The 17,177-nt window shown below is 42.2% G+C and overlaps 1 protein-coding gene across 36 annotated transcripts in view; it reads right to left on the bottom strand.

The window, feature by feature from the left end:
• The window catches only part of pcbp3 (poly(rC) binding protein 3), a 148,684-nt gene that overhangs the window by 120,982 nt on the left and 10,525 nt on the right, over positions 1–17,177 (bottom strand). For 26 of the 36 annotated variants that reach the window (XR_015498848.1, XR_015498849.1, XR_015498850.1 and 23 more), the window contains exon 1: positions 16,277–16,548. The exons of 7 other annotated variants lie outside the window; for them this stretch is intronic. The gene's annotated coding sequence lies outside the window, so the exon portion shown is untranslated. Of the gene's footprint in view, positions 1–16,276; positions 16,549–17,177 lie in introns of those variants that run through there. 3 more of the 36 variants (NM_001442810.1, NM_001442812.1, NM_001442808.1) reach the window with 2 other exon arrangements.

The following is a 17,177-nucleotide window of genomic DNA, read 5'->3' as shown; positions in this document are numbered from 1 at the left end:
GCAAGCTCATGCGAGAAAGCGAAACCGCTCGCGCTTTTAGACCACCCTGTAAACAACCAAGGGGCACAGACACAAGAGCTTAGACGCAAAAGCCTCCAAGTGCTGCCTGAAATTCTCTTGTAAAATCTATATTTTGCTCAGGCTCGTGTGAGAAGGTTTTACATTAATGGCAATGACTAGCTTCTTTTATTTGATCTGTTTAGCAGTGCCTTTACCAAATGAGCACTGTGCTATGTTAGACAGATCACACTTATGTCTTTCTTTTCTTTTTTATTCCTTTAGCACTTGTTTAAACACGTGTGCATCGGTTTTCATCTGTTTTAATCATTTTTTAACTCTTTTAATAATTTTTTCTTGTTTCTTTTATTCTTGTTTATGTAAAGCACTTTGAATTACCATTGTGTATGAAATGTGCCTTAACCTTATAGTGAAATAACTAAACATAGACAAATAATAATAATAATAATAATAATAATAATAATAAATAATAATAAATAATAATAATAAAATAATAATAATCATAATAATCATAATAATTTTAGAGGAAAATTTGAGATTTAGTTAGAGGCTTTTGTATCTGTAACTAACTTCTGGATACCCAGATAAACTGGTTATTAATATATCACGAAAAACATATTTAAAAACTGCAATCTATGGACTTCAATTAACAATCAGAGTTATGAACTTTGAGTCCACTCAAATAAAACTATTAAAGGGGTGGTCCACAATGATATCATATTTGAAACTTTAGTTGATGTGTAATGTAGCTGTGTGAACATAAACAACATCTCTGAATGCAAGTTCAATGCAAAGGAAGACAATGGCTAGACAGTGTCTAGTGTTAATGTTATGTTGTAGCAAGGACGTAAACAAGGATGTAAACATTGGGAAATATTATGTACTTTGTTAAAACATTTCAAATATTTCTGAAAGAGAGCAGGCATGAGGTTCAGCTGTGTCCTCTGTGTCATTTTCTGTCTGATCCAGGCACAAACTGATACAGCTAACAGCTACTCTGATTAGCTGACTCTGACACTGTTTATTAGTTCTTGTGGGGGCGTGACACTTTTCCTGGTGATGTGGAGCCTATCCACGAATCAGCACATTATGTCTGCTGACCAATCAGAGCCTCTTGAGGGCGAGACTTTCAGAGGAACTAGGAAATATGATGATCGTTTTCATGTTAGCTGAGTGGCTGTATAAAACCAAAGTAATATATATGAAGAAATAACGTGATTTTCTTTCTTTTTTTTCTTTTTTTTTTTTTCAAATGAAGCATGAGCACACACTGCTTTGCATCTCATAAACAAAGCCAAGCCTTAAAAAATACACTCTGGACCACCCCTTTAAATATAAGAGTATTGATACTCCTGACACTCCTGACACAAGATCCTAAAACTAATCTAAATGACAAATCCAGGTTTAGAAAGCTGGATGGACAGTTTTAAAAACATGCAGCAGCATTATTGCTAATCTTGCACAATATTGCCAGCAGAATTATCTGAAACACTGTGAATATTTCATGTATCACCAAACTGCCCTGAGGGCAAATATAAGGACAGTGAATTCAGATTTTCAGATTTACATACAGCACAGCGCTGAGAGGAAACTCGTGCCTCCTTCCTCAATCTGTGCATCCCCAGAACACAGCGTCTTTACTGCTGACTTAGCTGCGCAGATGCTTTGGAAGAGCGAACGGCATCGGCTCAGGAAAGTGTGTCAGGCAAGCATATTTGTTATAGAGAGGGCAAGCCAAGAGTCATCCTGAACAGACTCTAAAAAATAGTATAAAAAAAAGACTCAAGGTGAACCGGCAGTCAAAACACAGCCGATGTTTACAGGTTTAAGATGTAAGAGTTCATTTCAGAGGCTAAAAAAGGACTTTTCAAGCAGCAGGTCACACCTTTCCCCTCACACCCAGTCCCGCTGGGTTCAATCTGGCCATCGCTGTGGTCACAACACTGGATCGCAGGCCTTGCCAGAGAGCAGGTGGGAGGGCATCAACAGACACTGAACATGAGACAGAGCTTTTACTAAAAGCTCCAGAGGCTGGAGATTTTATTAGAACGCATTTACACGGGAGCGCTCTGTTCCTCAGGACGCTGCCGATGGCTCCCCATCCGATAAGAGGGGCGAGGCCATGGAGAAAATGCTGCATCATTCATGGTTGGGTGTCTCCTTGCGTCACGCCATGTGACCCGCTGACACACTCCATTCTTGCTGGGGGTTGGTGTGAAGGCAGGCAGGAGCTTGGTGGGAGAACCTGACCAAAGCCTCGTGCCATAGTGACACTCAGCGGATTATGTCTAAATAAAGCCTCAGCACTGCATGAATCACTCTGCTACTGATCCCACTGCTCAATGAGAAAGGAAGAGAGAGAGATAGAAAGAGGAAGGGAGTAAGAAACCAATGTAAAAAAAAAAGGGAAAGAAGCGAGGGAGCGGGAATGTGAAGTGGAGAAGGCGTTCATCACTGGAGTGCCATGGCTTAGCCTAAGAGGCTTGAATAATCAGTGGTTAAGCTGTCAGCCCTGCTCTTGCACCTACCGTAGCGCTACAAACTCCTGTGCGCTTTTAATCAAACAAAAACGTTGAGATCCAGCCTTGCTGCCAGCACAGCACTAGAAGACAGGCCTCAAAGTCTCTTTAAGACTTATCCTGACATATTATGTTTCTTGTGATGCACTGGCACCATATGCTAGACGTCTTCTCAAGTCTCTGATGTAAAGTCCACGTCGAGTCTCAAGTCTTTGAGGTGAAGTGCAAGCCAAATCGTGAAACTCTTTACTACTGATTGCTTGAAGGGCAGATAATTTAGCATTTTTTTTCATACTTGTGATGTCTCTGATTTGTAGTCCAAGTCAAGTCTCAAATCTATGTAGTAACTAAGCATGGGACGATAACCGTTTTCAAGGTACACCTCGGTTTAGAAAAGTCAAGGTTTTAAAACCACTAAAACTTTCTGCTATACAGTTCCTATGGTAGATGTAAGATTAATTATTAAACAATTGTTTAGCTTCTTATGACAACAGGATCTCCAGCAGAAAAGATACCTAAAGATGCCTTTTTAAATTGTAAAGAAATCTGTGTTTAAGAAACAAATGAAAACAGCAAAAGTCAATGATTTATTTAAATTATTTAGCCTGACATGTTTTTACACACTGCTGATAAGTTTCATTAACCTGGTGGAATTTAATAAAATTCAGTGCTCAGAAACAAGAGCAGCAAAGTGAAGAAAAAGATGTTTTCTTAAAGTGTTTTCAAAAACTGTCAGAATAGCCAATAGCCTATATATATCAATTACCTGTCAAATAAAGCAATTGTAAAAGTCCAAATCTAAAAGAGCTCCTTCCTCTGCCATACGTAAACACAGAGAACAGCACAAGGTAACTATGTGCATTCAATAAATAGCTTGGAGTCCATGACTGATTAAATTGGATCACTGACAGATTAACAACAGGATGACCTGACTTAATCAAACAGCCAGCTGCATCCGAAGCTTACACGACCCACGGATCTACGCATTTAGACAAGCCTGCAATGTTTCCCTAACCTTTTCCAGAACATCTCCACTACATCACTGGAAACAATAAAAATAGCCGCGCCACCCAGTCAAGCATTAAGAAAGGCGGCAGCAGGGGGTCCAGGGCCGGTTCGACTCACTCGCTCCCAACCCCCTTCTCCAGCTTCCTGGGTCCTGATTGATCTCACGGCCCATCGGCGGGTTAAATTACACTGCAGAGTGGCTTTGCAGAGAGACAAAGGGCCCAGGATTTCACAAGCCATAATTCTTTCCAGGCCTTAACTTTGAAAAGGTGCAGCGTTCAATTTCAGCCCTCGGCAACACTTTGCATTCGCCTTATGAGTTATGACACAACCATGAAGTTTTTAACGTACTCCACCACCACGCATAGGAGACCCGTGTACCAATTAAGCCAGATGAGGGACGAAAACAAACTGTCAGCGCAGGGCATCAGTAATAGCAAAATTTAATACAATAAATAAACATGGCCCATCTTCTGGCTGAAGCTGAAGACGAGCTGGCTTCGTTCCACATCCTACTTGCGGAAACCGTTGAAGGAAAGTCGGCTATGAAATGATTTACATGTACATTCATGCTTGGATCTCAGTCCGATGTGACATCCAGGCTCCCATAGTTTCCTGGCACATAGGGAATGGAGAGGAAGCCCAGGGAATGGTAGAGGCCTTTTGATACAGCAACTCTGCCGAACCAGCAACTCGGAAGCCAGGACAGCATGAGATCCGGAGGAAAAAAAAAAAACAGAAAAAAAAAACAGCCAAAGCACAAAAAGACCAGCTGCTTCGAGATCATGGGCGTCAGCGGAAAAAAAATGTCTTGTTAGAGAGAATATAATTGAACTTGTCTGGCAAGTAATAGCTTTCCCTAAAACTTCATGCATCTGTTTTCGCACTGATGAAAATATACAGTGAGGTAAATATCCAACTGAAACTAATCTAAAGTGGTTTAGGGGAAATAAGTCTTCATCGATGACATTTCCAATTTACCCTAGCTTAAGCATCCGCCCATATTTGTAATCATACTATATGTGACAAGCGCGGCTTCGAGATGTAAGTCTAAAAGCAAACAGCTAAAAAAAGGCACCGTGCGAAAATGCAAATCCGGATTGCCTGACAGGAACATTTCAAAACACTCAAGCTGTCAGTGCAACAAACTTACACATTGAAGAAAAATATCACATCTGAAAGTCGCAGTTCTTTACAAGTCAAGCATTAAGGCATGTCTCAGTTCTCAGGAGGAACCGCTATTTGTGCAGTCATTTAGAAACAATATCAAATCAGCGTTGCTTTAGAGTAAACATGAGAGCAGCTTAAAGTCACTGCGCAACGTCATTGAATGCCCTTCTAAAATGCTTAAAGTTACAATAGCCTGTAATAAAAAAGGGGAAGGTCAAAGGAAATTCTCTATTAGCATAAGATGTGCTGTTTGCATCAGGATTTTTGATTAAATCTACAGTACTTTACAGGAACTGGCTTGATATAAAATGCTATATGGCTAGATATATCAATGTTCATTTATAGAAATAAAAGCAAAATCTTTTTAGCCTGTTTCCACTAGGGCTATGCTATGGATACTTTGGAGTAGGGCCATATACAGTTGAAATCAGAATTATTAAACCCCCCTTTGAATTGTTTTCTTTTTAAAATATTTCCCAAATGAAGTTTAAAAAAGCAACAAAATGTTCACAGTATGTCTGATAATATTTTTTCTTCTGGAGAAAGTCTTATTTGTTTTATTTTTGCTAGAATAAAAACATTTTTTAATTTTTTAACCATTTTACGGTCAATATTATTAGCTTTATTTTTTCAAACGTCTACAGAACAAACCATCGTTATACAATAACTTGCCTAATTACCCTCACCTGCCTAGTTAACTCAATTAACCTAGTTAAGCCTTTAAATGTCACTTAATTCTGTATAGAAGTGTCTTGAAAAATATTTAGTCAAATATTAATTACTGTCATCATGGCAAAGATAAAATAAATCAGTTATTAGAAATGAGTTATTAAAACTATTATGTATAGAAATGTGTTGAAAAATCTTCTCCCCGTTAAACAGAAATTGAGGAAAAATAAACAGGGGGGTGGGGCTAATAATTCAGGGCGTTTAATAATTCTGACTTTAACTGTATACTTGCAAAAAAAAAAAGTTTTGCAAACAAAAAATAAAGTATTAGGCAAAAAATAAATAAATGCAAATCTCCCAAAAAAAAAATTAATAAAACATTGTGTAAAAAAATATAATAAATTTAAGAAATACAATTTATTTTGCAAACTAAAATAAAGAACTCAAAAGGGAAAATGAAGTTGAGAATTAAAAACGACATTTCTAAACAATACAAGAACTGCAAATAAAAAAAAATCAAGCAGTGTAAAAAAAAGAAACTAAAATATTCATAATTGATAAAAAAAATAATAAAACATGAATGTATATATATATACATATATATATATATATATATATATATATATATATATATATATATATATATACATATATACACATATATATATATATATATATATATATATATACATATACATACATACTTATATATACATACATATATATATATATACATACATATATATATATATATATATATATAACACACATATACATACATACATACATACATGCATACATGCATACATACATGTGTGTATATATATATATATATATATATATATATATATATATATATATATATATATATATATATATATATATATATATATATATTGTAGCGAGCCATGTAATACCACGTCGCCCTGGGCACAAATCCACACCAGCTGGATCTCTCATCAACCTCGGATCGCTCACAGCTGGACCTCATCAGCCAGGGAGAGATATAAGCCAGCCCCACACAGAAGGAAGTGAGCTTCATTACAGATGACTCCCTGCGCTAACGCTTGTCTCTCTCTGTCTCTCCCACAGCCGAATCCAGCTCGTGACCGATCCAACACCATCCCTCTCACCAGTCTTCACCTTCTCCCCGGAGCACCTGAGCACGCACCTCTAAGAAGAGCACTCATTCACCCCTTTATCACTTGTAAATAAAAGCACCCTCCGGGGCATTGTTTGTAACTTCATCTACGGTGTTTGTGTTTTCCCTCTGCCTCGCTACAACTGGTGGAGAATGCGGGCATTGCAGAGGGAAAAATTCAGAAGAAACACTCACCATTAAGTAGAAAATAACCGCTGAATTTTTCTCTGTGTTTGTTACAGACAGGCATCCGCTCTCTCTCTCTCTCACGCTTCCTCTTACTCGGCTGTCAACATCCCGTCGCCATGTCGGTGGAAGAGGTACTGCTCCACCTAGCGGAGATCTCCAGCAAACAGAATTCCATCTCTGAGCAACTTACAGCCAGACAGGATCGACTGGAACAACAGCTCCGCCAGGTGGCCAGACACCATCCGACTCCCGAAGTGAGTGCGCATCATCATCTCACTAAACTCAGCGACCTGGATGATATTGATGCATATTTACATACATTTGAGGTTATTGCCGAGAGAGAAGGCTGGCCAAAAGAAAACTGGGCGAGAATGTTGGCTCCGTTTCTCACAGGAGAAGCGCAACGAGCATATTTTTCACTAGAGACACCTAAAAATGAAGATTACAAAGCGTTAAAAAAGGAAATATTAGCCAGAATGGGGCTATCCACAATCAGCGCAGCCCAACAGTTTTCCCAGTGGTCTTACGACGAGAAACAACCCGTGAGAACTCAAGCAGCTCAACTTTCTCGCCTGGGAAGGCTATGGTTATTGGGAGGAGATCCCTCGGCGGTCCAGGTCGCTGAGAAGGTGATCATCGAGAAGATGATGCGTGCGTTACCCCGACGTTTGCGAACACTCACCAGCATGCGAAATCCTGAGTCACTGGCCACCCTGGTGGAGGCGATCGAGCTGGCTGAAGCTCACATCGCCCGAGATAATGGGGAGAGAGCGGCTCTGCCACCCCGGAGGGTAAGTGCACCTTGGCGACCGGTGGAGGGCACAGCGCGACCAGGCGGCAGACCAGCGGTCCCCAGCCCGATGGACGAGCCGATGCCCACCGAGCCGACGACGCACTCGACCCCGGCCTGGACAGCAGGGTGCGCGGTTCACCGCAATATCCCTCCCGAAGCTCCCACCCATAAAGTCCAGCTAGAGGGAAAAACACAAACGGCCACTTTAGACACAGGAAGCGCCATCACTCTGGTTCACCCGAAAATTTTAAAATATCATCATGAAAGCAAAGGGCGAATTCCGATCACGTGTGTGCATGGTGATACCCGCCACGTACCCGCCCGAAGAGTGACCATCGCGGCGAAACCAGGTAGCTGGCGAATCGAAGTCGGGGTTGTTCCAGATCTTCCTGTGTCCCTCTTACTGGGCAGAGACTGGCCGGGGTTCGACGAACTCCTAACTCACCACCACGCTCCATCGGCTCGTTCAAAGAAGAAGAACAAGCCACGGGCTCATCGGGACCGCAAACCAGCGCTGATGACCACCGAGAGCGACAGAGGGGGTGAGTCATCTATATCTGCTAACCTATACTTTGATCTGTTTCAACAGATAACCGCAGGAGGCGATTTTGGTAGAGCACAGAGGGAAGATGAAACGCTCAAACACTGTTGGCCACAAGTACGGATCATCGACGGTAATGAGCGACTTCCCAGCCCTCACCCCCTCCCACATTTCATTGTGGAAAATGGTCTGCTGTACTGTGTCGCAGAGAGGCGGGGGGAAAAGAAGACACTACTGGTCGTTCCGAGGACCAAGAGGGAGACGGTCTTGGAACTGGCACATACCCACCCGATGGCTGGACATCTGGGAGCGGCCAACACGGTGAAAAGGATCCGCGATCGTTTCCATTGGCCGGGGCTAGACGGGGAAGTAAAGAGGTATTGCCAGGCATGTGACATCTGCCAGAGAACGTCTCCCCAACGACCACCCCCCAGCCCTCTAATACCACTACCCATCATCGATGTGCCCTTCACCCGAATTGGTATGGACTTGGTAGGGCCTTTGCCGAAGTCGGCCCGGGGACATGAGCACATCCTTGTTATCCTCGATTATGCCACCAGATACCCTGAAGCGATTCCCCTGAGGAAAGCCACGTCATCGGCCATCGCGAAGGAGCTGTTTCTGCTATGCAGTCGAGTGGGAATCCCAACGGAGATACTGACCGACCAGGGCACCCCCTTCATGTCCCGGTTGATGGCAGACCTCTGTCACCTACTCAAGGTAAAACAGCTAAAAACCTCTGTATATCATCCACAGACGGACGGCCTTGTCGAGCGCTTTAACAAGACTCTGAAGCAGATGCTCCGACGGGTGGTGGCAGAGGACGGGCGCGACTGGGACCTCATGATCCCGTACGTGTTATTCGGTATCAGGGAAGTCCCCCAGGCCTCCACAGGATTTACCCCCTTCGAACTGCTGTTTGGCCGCCAACCCCGAGGCCTATTGGATGTGGCTCGTCAAGCCTGGGAACAGGAACCAGCCCCCCAGCGGTCGGTGATTGAACACGTACGGGACATGAGAGAACGCATCGACAAAATCATGCCCATCGTCAAACAACACCTGACCGAAGCCCAGCGCGCCCAGCAGAGATTGTATAACCGGCCCGCCCAACCCAGAGAGTTCCACCCAGGGGACAAGGTGATGATACTCATACCTACCACAACGTCGAAATTCCTCGCATCCTGGAAGGGACCATACACCGTGGTAGAAAGGGTAGGGCCGGTAAATTATCGAGTCCGTCAGCCGGGACGAAGACGGGAAGAACAACTTTACCACGTTAATCTCATGAAGAAGTGGGTTGCAGCTCCAGGTCATCTCGTTGCCTTCGCTGAAGAAACTCTTCCCGTTGTCCACATTGGTGAACAACTCTCACCAAACCAGAAGGCGGAGCTGCAAGCCTTGGTTGGTCAGTTCAAGGATGTGTTCTCGGAGAAACCGGGCCGAACCTCCATCATCCAACACAACATTATCACTCCTCCTGGCACTATCGTCCGGCAAAGGCCTTATCGAGTTCCAGAGGCTCGCAGGCTGGCTATCGACGAGGAGATCCAGAAGATGAGAAGGTTAGGCATCATCGAACCATCCCGTAGCCCGTGGTCCAGCCCAATAGTGATGGTTCCCAAACCCGATGGCACCCTCCGTTTCTGCAACGACTTCAGGAAACTCAATGAGATCTCCAAGTTCGACGGATACCCCATGCCTCGGGTGGACGAGCTGCTGGATAGGCTGGGTGGAGCCCGATTTATCTCCACCATCGACCTCACCAAAGGCTACTGGCAGTTACCACTCAGTGAAGACGCCAAGGAGAAAACCGCCTTCTCCACACCCGGTGGGCACTGGCAATACCGGGTTCTTCCCTTCGGGCTCCACGGGGCCCCAGCCACATTCCAAAGAATGATGGACATCCTGCTGAGGCCCCACCAGCCATATGCAGCAGCCTACCTGGACGACCTCATCGTCCACTCAGAGTCATGGGAAGAACACCTATCCCGGTTACGGAGGGTGCTCTTAGATCTTCGACGGGCTGGGCTCACAGCTAATCCCAAGAAATGCCACCTGGGTCTAGCCGAAGCCAGATACCTCGGGTTCCACATTGGACGAGGTCTCATACAGCCACAGCAAAACAAGGTCAAGGCACTACAGGAAACTCCACAACCCACCACAAAGACCCAGGTACGTGCATTTCTGGGGTTAGCGGGCTACTATAGATGTTTCATACCTAACTTCTCATCCATAGCCAGCCCTTTGACAGACCTGACCAGAAAGGGGCAGCCGGAGAGGATAAGATGGACCAAGGAAGCCGACGATGCGTTCCGAGCCCTAAAGAAGTCCCTCACGTCCTCACCGGTACTGCACGCACCTGACTTCGGCTGCCCCTTCATTCTACAGACGGATGCTTCCGACTCGGGCCTGGGCGCGGTCCTCTCCCAGGTCCACGGCGATGAAGAACATCCCATAATGTACGTGAGTCGGAAGCTGACCCCCGCAGAGACCCGCTACGCAACGGTGGAGAAGGAGGCCCTGGCGATCAAGTGGGCAATCCTGGAGCTAAGGTACTATCTCCTTGGCAGGAAATTCACTCTGGTGACCGACCACGCCCCGCTACAATGGATGGCGACAGCGAAGAACAACAACGCTCGGGTCACCAGGTGGTTCCTGTCGCTCCAGGATTTCAACTTCGACGTACAACATCGAGCCGGGGCCTCCCACGGAAACGCAGACGGACTCTCACGGCTCTGGTCAGGATGGGCAGGTCTGTCGAAACATTCTACCCCCCCTCTCAATACACTGCTCTTCCTTCGCAGGACACCCAGGACCAGGACGACGCTAAGGGGGGGGGAATGTAGCGAGCCATGTAATACCACGTCGCCCTGGGCACAAATCCACACCAGCTGGATCTCTCATCAACCTCGGATCGCTCACAGCTGGACCTCATCAGCCAGGGAGAGATATAAGCCAGCCCCACACAGAAGGAAGTGAGCTTCATTACAGATGACTCCCTGCGCTAACGCTTGTCTCTCTCTGTCTCTCCCACAGCCGAATCCAGCTCGTGACCGATCCAACACCATCCCTCTCACCAGTCTTCACCTTCTCCCCGGAGCACCTGAGCACGCACCTCTAAGAAGAGCACTCATTCACCCCTTTATCACTTGTAAATAAAAGCACCCTCCGGGGCATTGTTTGTAACTTCATCTACGGTGTTTGTGTTTTCCCTCTGCCTCGCTACAATATATATACAAAACATTTTTTATAGCATTGAGTTCAAAAAACCCGTCCAGTCAATTGCAATGCTCATTTTGATTTGCTTTTTAATCACACGTGAGTTTGCTATGCTTTTTTTAACACCTATTTTTCTCTAGAGCAAACAGTAGTGAGTTACGGCGTTAGTTATCTCCTGGTACCTATTTTAAAGTTTTTCAAATGGTAAAACAAAAGCAAACAACTCTGAAATTGTACTTTGCTGTTGCTCGCTACTAGAATTGAGTGTCACTGGCAATACTTTTAGTTGACTTTTTCGCAAGACACTCCTCATTTAGCCGCCTGTGGTGCTTTTTAGGTGCTGGTTGTTGTATTTCCTCATGCTGTGGCAACAATTCTGCAACATCTCTTACAAATTACCTGTTTTTGCTCAGTGTCTGTGACTTTGAAACCAAAATATTCCAATATTATTGACATGCTGTTTTTCTTTGATATGAATTTGCCTATTAATGCTTCTGAAGCAGCAGACACCATCATCCCACTTGTCCGCACTTTCCTGTTTGTTTGTTTGATTTTAGGCGTTCAACATAGTTCAGTTGCGCAATTCTGATTGGGCAGAGCGAAAGTGTGCTCACTGAGTTGGCTAGTAAGACTCTGGGCGGGGGAAATAATATACTAAACACTGTGTTCAGCATATATAAGTACACCCCTCACAAATCTCTCTTTAAATTCATGTTTTTAATAGGTAGCTATAAAATATTATTTTAATAAATATATCTGTTTAATAAATCTGTTTTATATAAATGCACCAAAATACATTGTCTATATTCACTGAAAAATGGATAAAAACATTTATTTTCAAAATGGGGTGTACTCAATTATGCTAAGCACTGAATATATGTTTCATATTGCAGCCTCTTGCGACTAGCTAATTGCTACATTTCAAATTGCGATTGTTGTTATTAACATGTGATCCTATCACAAGTGGTCAGTGGAGATCATTTCCACCTTGTATTAATAAGTGTGTTCGACTTTAAAATCTGTTTTAAAGTGGTGTATGCTGATTAGAAATTTTGTCCGGCTTGACGCTGTGCAGACACCACATGACTGTCACATGTGACATCAAAGTACAGCGACATCGCTCAGAAATCAGACGGCAGACTCAGCCGGTGCAGCGTCTAAAGAGCGACTGCATGAGCTGCAATGCCACTACCAATATAAACGTTTAACTGAGTTCACCACATGACAACAACCACGTGTGTTTCGGGTTTATTGTTAGACAAATTCAGTCTAACAAATTTCAAAACAAACAATTAACTTTTCATACCATCTCTATCTTGTATATATCATGCTTATTAAAAGACTACAAATCTTTTACTGCAGTGTCATTTTTTGTTAAGTAATTTGCTTATAAAGGCTAGATTGTTTGTATAGGGTTATTTTCTATATATTTTTATACAGACTATTTACTATAAATAAAAGATGATGACGCCATGGGGTCGGTCATCATGACTGCCGCATTTTGAGCCCTGAAGTGTCCGTCTTGACAAATCAGTTTTCAACTTTTCCCTCGCTTGCACTCGGCTAATCTCGTTGATCACTGACTGCAGCCGTGGTTCAAGTCGAATGCACCTAATGAGTCTCTTGAGATCACTTGAGAGAACCCAAGTCACATGGGTTTGAAATGAGTGAAAAAAAAAACAAGCTAATCAAAAAGCATGTGGTAATACATTTTGATTGTAAACTGTGTTTTTTGGTACAACTCAGTGTGGACACAGTATGGACACCCAAGTTAAGTGTTCTTTCTCATAGCACATCATCTCATAGTGGATATATTAAAAGAGAAGATGTTCTTTGTAACAGTCTTTAAAAAAATAGTATTACACTACGAAAGCCATTCAATCACATGCATTTACCCATCTCTGAAAGTGGCCAAAAGCTTTTCCAGCTTTTAAGTGTTCTCCAATTTTGATCAGCTTAACAAGTGCATCTTAATACCAGATCCAATATTTAGAATCTGCCAGGTTCCAATAAATGTAGTTGAAGATCTGCTTATTCTTTGAATAATCACTCCTTTATTCCGCATTTGGAAACAGTCCAACAAGGCAGCAAAGGAATAATGGTGTTAATTAAGACACCTGTTCTTCACTCACCTAATCATTGCTTCCAATAACTCCAGATATTTCTCCTCTACATTTCGAAACTGCTTATTAAAGGTAAAATGTGCTTTTCAAAAGAGCAAACACAGGGAATATAATGCCGTTAATCAAACGCACTGGAAATGTCTGACTATTGGCCAACCAGTCAAGTGCTGAAAACAAGTTCAAGATCTGTCAAACCATGGACTCATATTGATGTTTGCAGCACTTCAATCTCATGCAGCACCCATTCACATCAAAGCACTAAACTGGATGAAGACCTAAGCAGTTTTCGCCTGCTGTGCTCTGTAGATTACAACCTGAAACATACTCGTTGCAAGTATATTTATAGGTTAATGTTTCCAGCTACTTGATTTAATACATCATTGCATCCTTGAACAGTCCAAAATTCTACAGTCAGTTTTGTACTTCAGGTCAACAACTGTTATCATGGAACAATATACAGTATTCAGTTGAAGTCAGAGTGATAAGCCCTCCTGAATTATTATACCCCTTCCTCCCGCCCTTTTTTTTCCTCACTTTCTGTTTAACGAAGAGAAAATTTTTTCTAAACGCATTTCTATACCTAAATGTTTTAATAACTCATCTCTAATAACTGTTTTGTTTTATCTTTGCCATGATGACAGTAAATATATTTTACTAGATATTTTTCAAGATAGTAGTATTCAGTTTAAAGTGACATTTAAAGGCTTAACTAGGTTAAATAGGCAGGTTAGGGTAATTAGGCAAGTTATTGTATAATGATGGTTTGTTCTGTAGACTTTCAAGAAAAAAAATATAGCTTAAAGAGAATAATACTATTGACCTTAAAATGTTTATTAAAAAAAAACATTAAAAACTGCTTTTATTCTAGCTGAAATAAAACAAATAAAACTTTATATAGAAAAAAAAAATATTATCAGACATACTGTGAAAATGTCCTTACACTGTTAAACATCATTTGAGAAATATTAAAAAAAAAAAAGAAAAAAAAACAAAGGGGGGCTAATAATTTTGACTTCAACTGTATATATTTTGTTTTTTATACAAAAAGATTTACTTTGTTTCTCTAGTAAATGCTTAAATTTGATTAAAATTGATAAATATGATTTCACTTTAGTTTAGGTCAACCAAAGATTTAATATAATTTTTCTTTTTAAATATACTTGATATTTTCAAGAATGCTGAGAACCAAACTGTTTTGGTTGACACCAAATCTCTCTTTTTTTGTTTCTCTGTTTTTTGCCCTTTGTAATTATTACACTTTAAATTTCTCAGTATAAAATTTTATTGATTTATTTTCCTTCAGCATAAGGCTGATTTATACTTCTGCATTGAGTGATCGCAGGCACATGCCTTGCGTGTAGTCATGCATTTATACTTTTTCGTGCTGTTTGTGTTGCTCTGCAATAACACTTCCAGAACGCTAGATGGTAGTAGGATTTTACGTGTCCTCTGTGTTGTGTTTTATTTTTTCTGAATGCTACATTAAATGTAGAATCAGCTCAAACTCACTCATTTAGAGGTGGGAACCAGCGGACGTGCAACAACTTTAATCATAAGATGAACACAAAACAAAAGGTTCCACCTGGAGCTCCATTACAAGACTCCTTACACACTTGTAAACACTCGCTCTAACGGGTTCACGTGGCTTTCAGTCCCGCCCACACTTGTCAGTGCTACCAAGCAGACCAATCACAGAGCGTGCAATACGTGCGTCATTGCGACATGTAGATAAATTCAAGAGGTGCGTGTCAGCATTGGCGTCATTCACAACAAGGTCTATGAAACCACGCAAAGGTTGCATACACGACTGCTTATTAGAAGTATAAATAAGTCTTTAGTCCCTTATTTATCAGGGGTCGCCACAGCAGAATGAACCACCAACTATTCCAGCATATGTTTTACACAGTGAATCAGTATAAATGTAATGTTTCGAATTAAATCATATAAAATTGTGTGTAAAGAGTCAGTTACAGATGTAAAACAACAAAGTTAAATAAATGTTGACAGAATATACATTTTTGGCTGAATTATCCCATGAATGGCCCAAATCGTAATTTTTTTTTGTATTAACGTTTGTTACTGCCAATGATTCTCAAATACACATGATAAATGTGGAATAAGATTCAATCTTGTGCCACTAAGTCAACACATAACGTTTTGAAATGCTTTCTCAAACAGTTCTAATGGGTGATAAACAGATCATCCCGTCCCAAAATGACATCATAAAACTAAATTTGAAAACGTTTTCCAAGATATCAAACTCAGACAGGCTTACTGAAGAAAACAAAAAGTACTTCAATATAAAAAAATTGCCTTTTTAAAAATTTGAAAGTATTTACCACAGTTACAAACATAAACACACTGACATTACAGTCAGAATCTAGTAGTTACACAAATACACAGGTAATCCTAAAGACGCAAACCCATCTGTAGGTTTTCCATGAAACACTTCAGCATTAAACAACTCTGACACACAGAAATAAACAGCTTCAGGGGTCAAGGACAACACAGAGAAAGCGTGTGAAGCTAAAGTACACACTCAGTTTGTGGTGCGGAGCATCGGTTTTCTAGCGTATCCCTAGCCGGTAGGCATTACACCGCTTCAGATGAAGTATCAGATAGAGGAAGTGGTAAGCACTCTGCGTGAACTGAGTTTGGGCTCCAAAACAGTGACCTCACATATTCTAATCCCTCATCTCTCCTCGCACGCTTCCCTCAGAGAGGAACTGCCAGAGGGGAAAACTTGAAAGCTAAAGAGAGTGAGGGAGGGTGTGTGAGAAACAGCGCGAGTGAGAAACAGACACAAAATGACATGCAAAGAGAAAAAGAGTGTAGACAAGCGGAGATTAAAAAGCACAACAAAGTCACATTTAGGTGCTGGCTTACCTGAACACACTTCTCTAGATGGGACGGTGAAGTGAGGATAGTCAAAGGGGCTATGGGAGGAGGGTCCGGGCGGGTTGATCCAGCCGCTGACGGGTGGTCCGGGAGGGAGGAAGGAAGGATGGAGTGACAGGGAGCAGGGAGACGGGGAGGCCAGAGGGGGGATATGAAGCACTAGTCCTCTGTCTTTCCCTCTTTATCCCTCTGGCACAGAGGCATAGAGGCAGACACCAGTACCTGCAGCCACTCAAATAACAGGAGAGAAAAGAGTGCTCGCATCCACACACACACACACTCCAGCACAGGGAGGAAAGAGAGAACGCCCCTCCCACTCCCTCGCAGCACCCAATCGCACACAGACTTCTCCGGCAGCGAATAGGAGCGCAGGCAGCCGGTGCCGTGCCCTAGCCAATAAGTGCAATTGCTCATATCCAGTTGGAATAATTAGTCCGAGAGCAGTGCGAAGCGCCTTGCCTTCTGAAGGACAGACAAACGGGCGCACTTACCCAATAAGTGTGATTTAAGACCGCAACCGACATTAGAGTAATTAGATTGTGCCGCACTTAACCTAGCAGAATAACGCTGCATGCTCCACTGCAGAACTGGCAGAGGCGCAGGCTACACCAGAAGGGCTTTGGAAAGGTGCAGTGATGTTAAGTAGGCAGAAATTATGCTTATGGAGGAGGAAGAGCAATAGGAACTTTCAAAAGCGGTGACCATTGTGCATTTTTATCTCACTATAGCACTTTTGTGCTTGGTGCTGTGTTTACAATCAGGATTAGAAATGTAAACAAATCACAAGTATCCAAAAACAAAAGTTTTTAAATGTTAATTTCTAGACTTGGTTCATGCATATATCATTATTTACTCTAAAATATGTATGTTTTTGATCTAATCAAACTGT

This window comes from Danio rerio, chromosome 9, assembly GCF_052040795.2.
Source record: "Danio rerio strain M-AB ecotype USA chromosome 9, GRCz13ab, whole genome shotgun sequence".
NCBI lineage: Eukaryota > Metazoa > Chordata > Actinopteri > Cypriniformes > Danionidae > Danio > Danio rerio.
The sequence above is the reverse complement of the archived record's forward strand: the minus strand, read 5'-3'. Positions and strand labels throughout refer to the sequence as shown.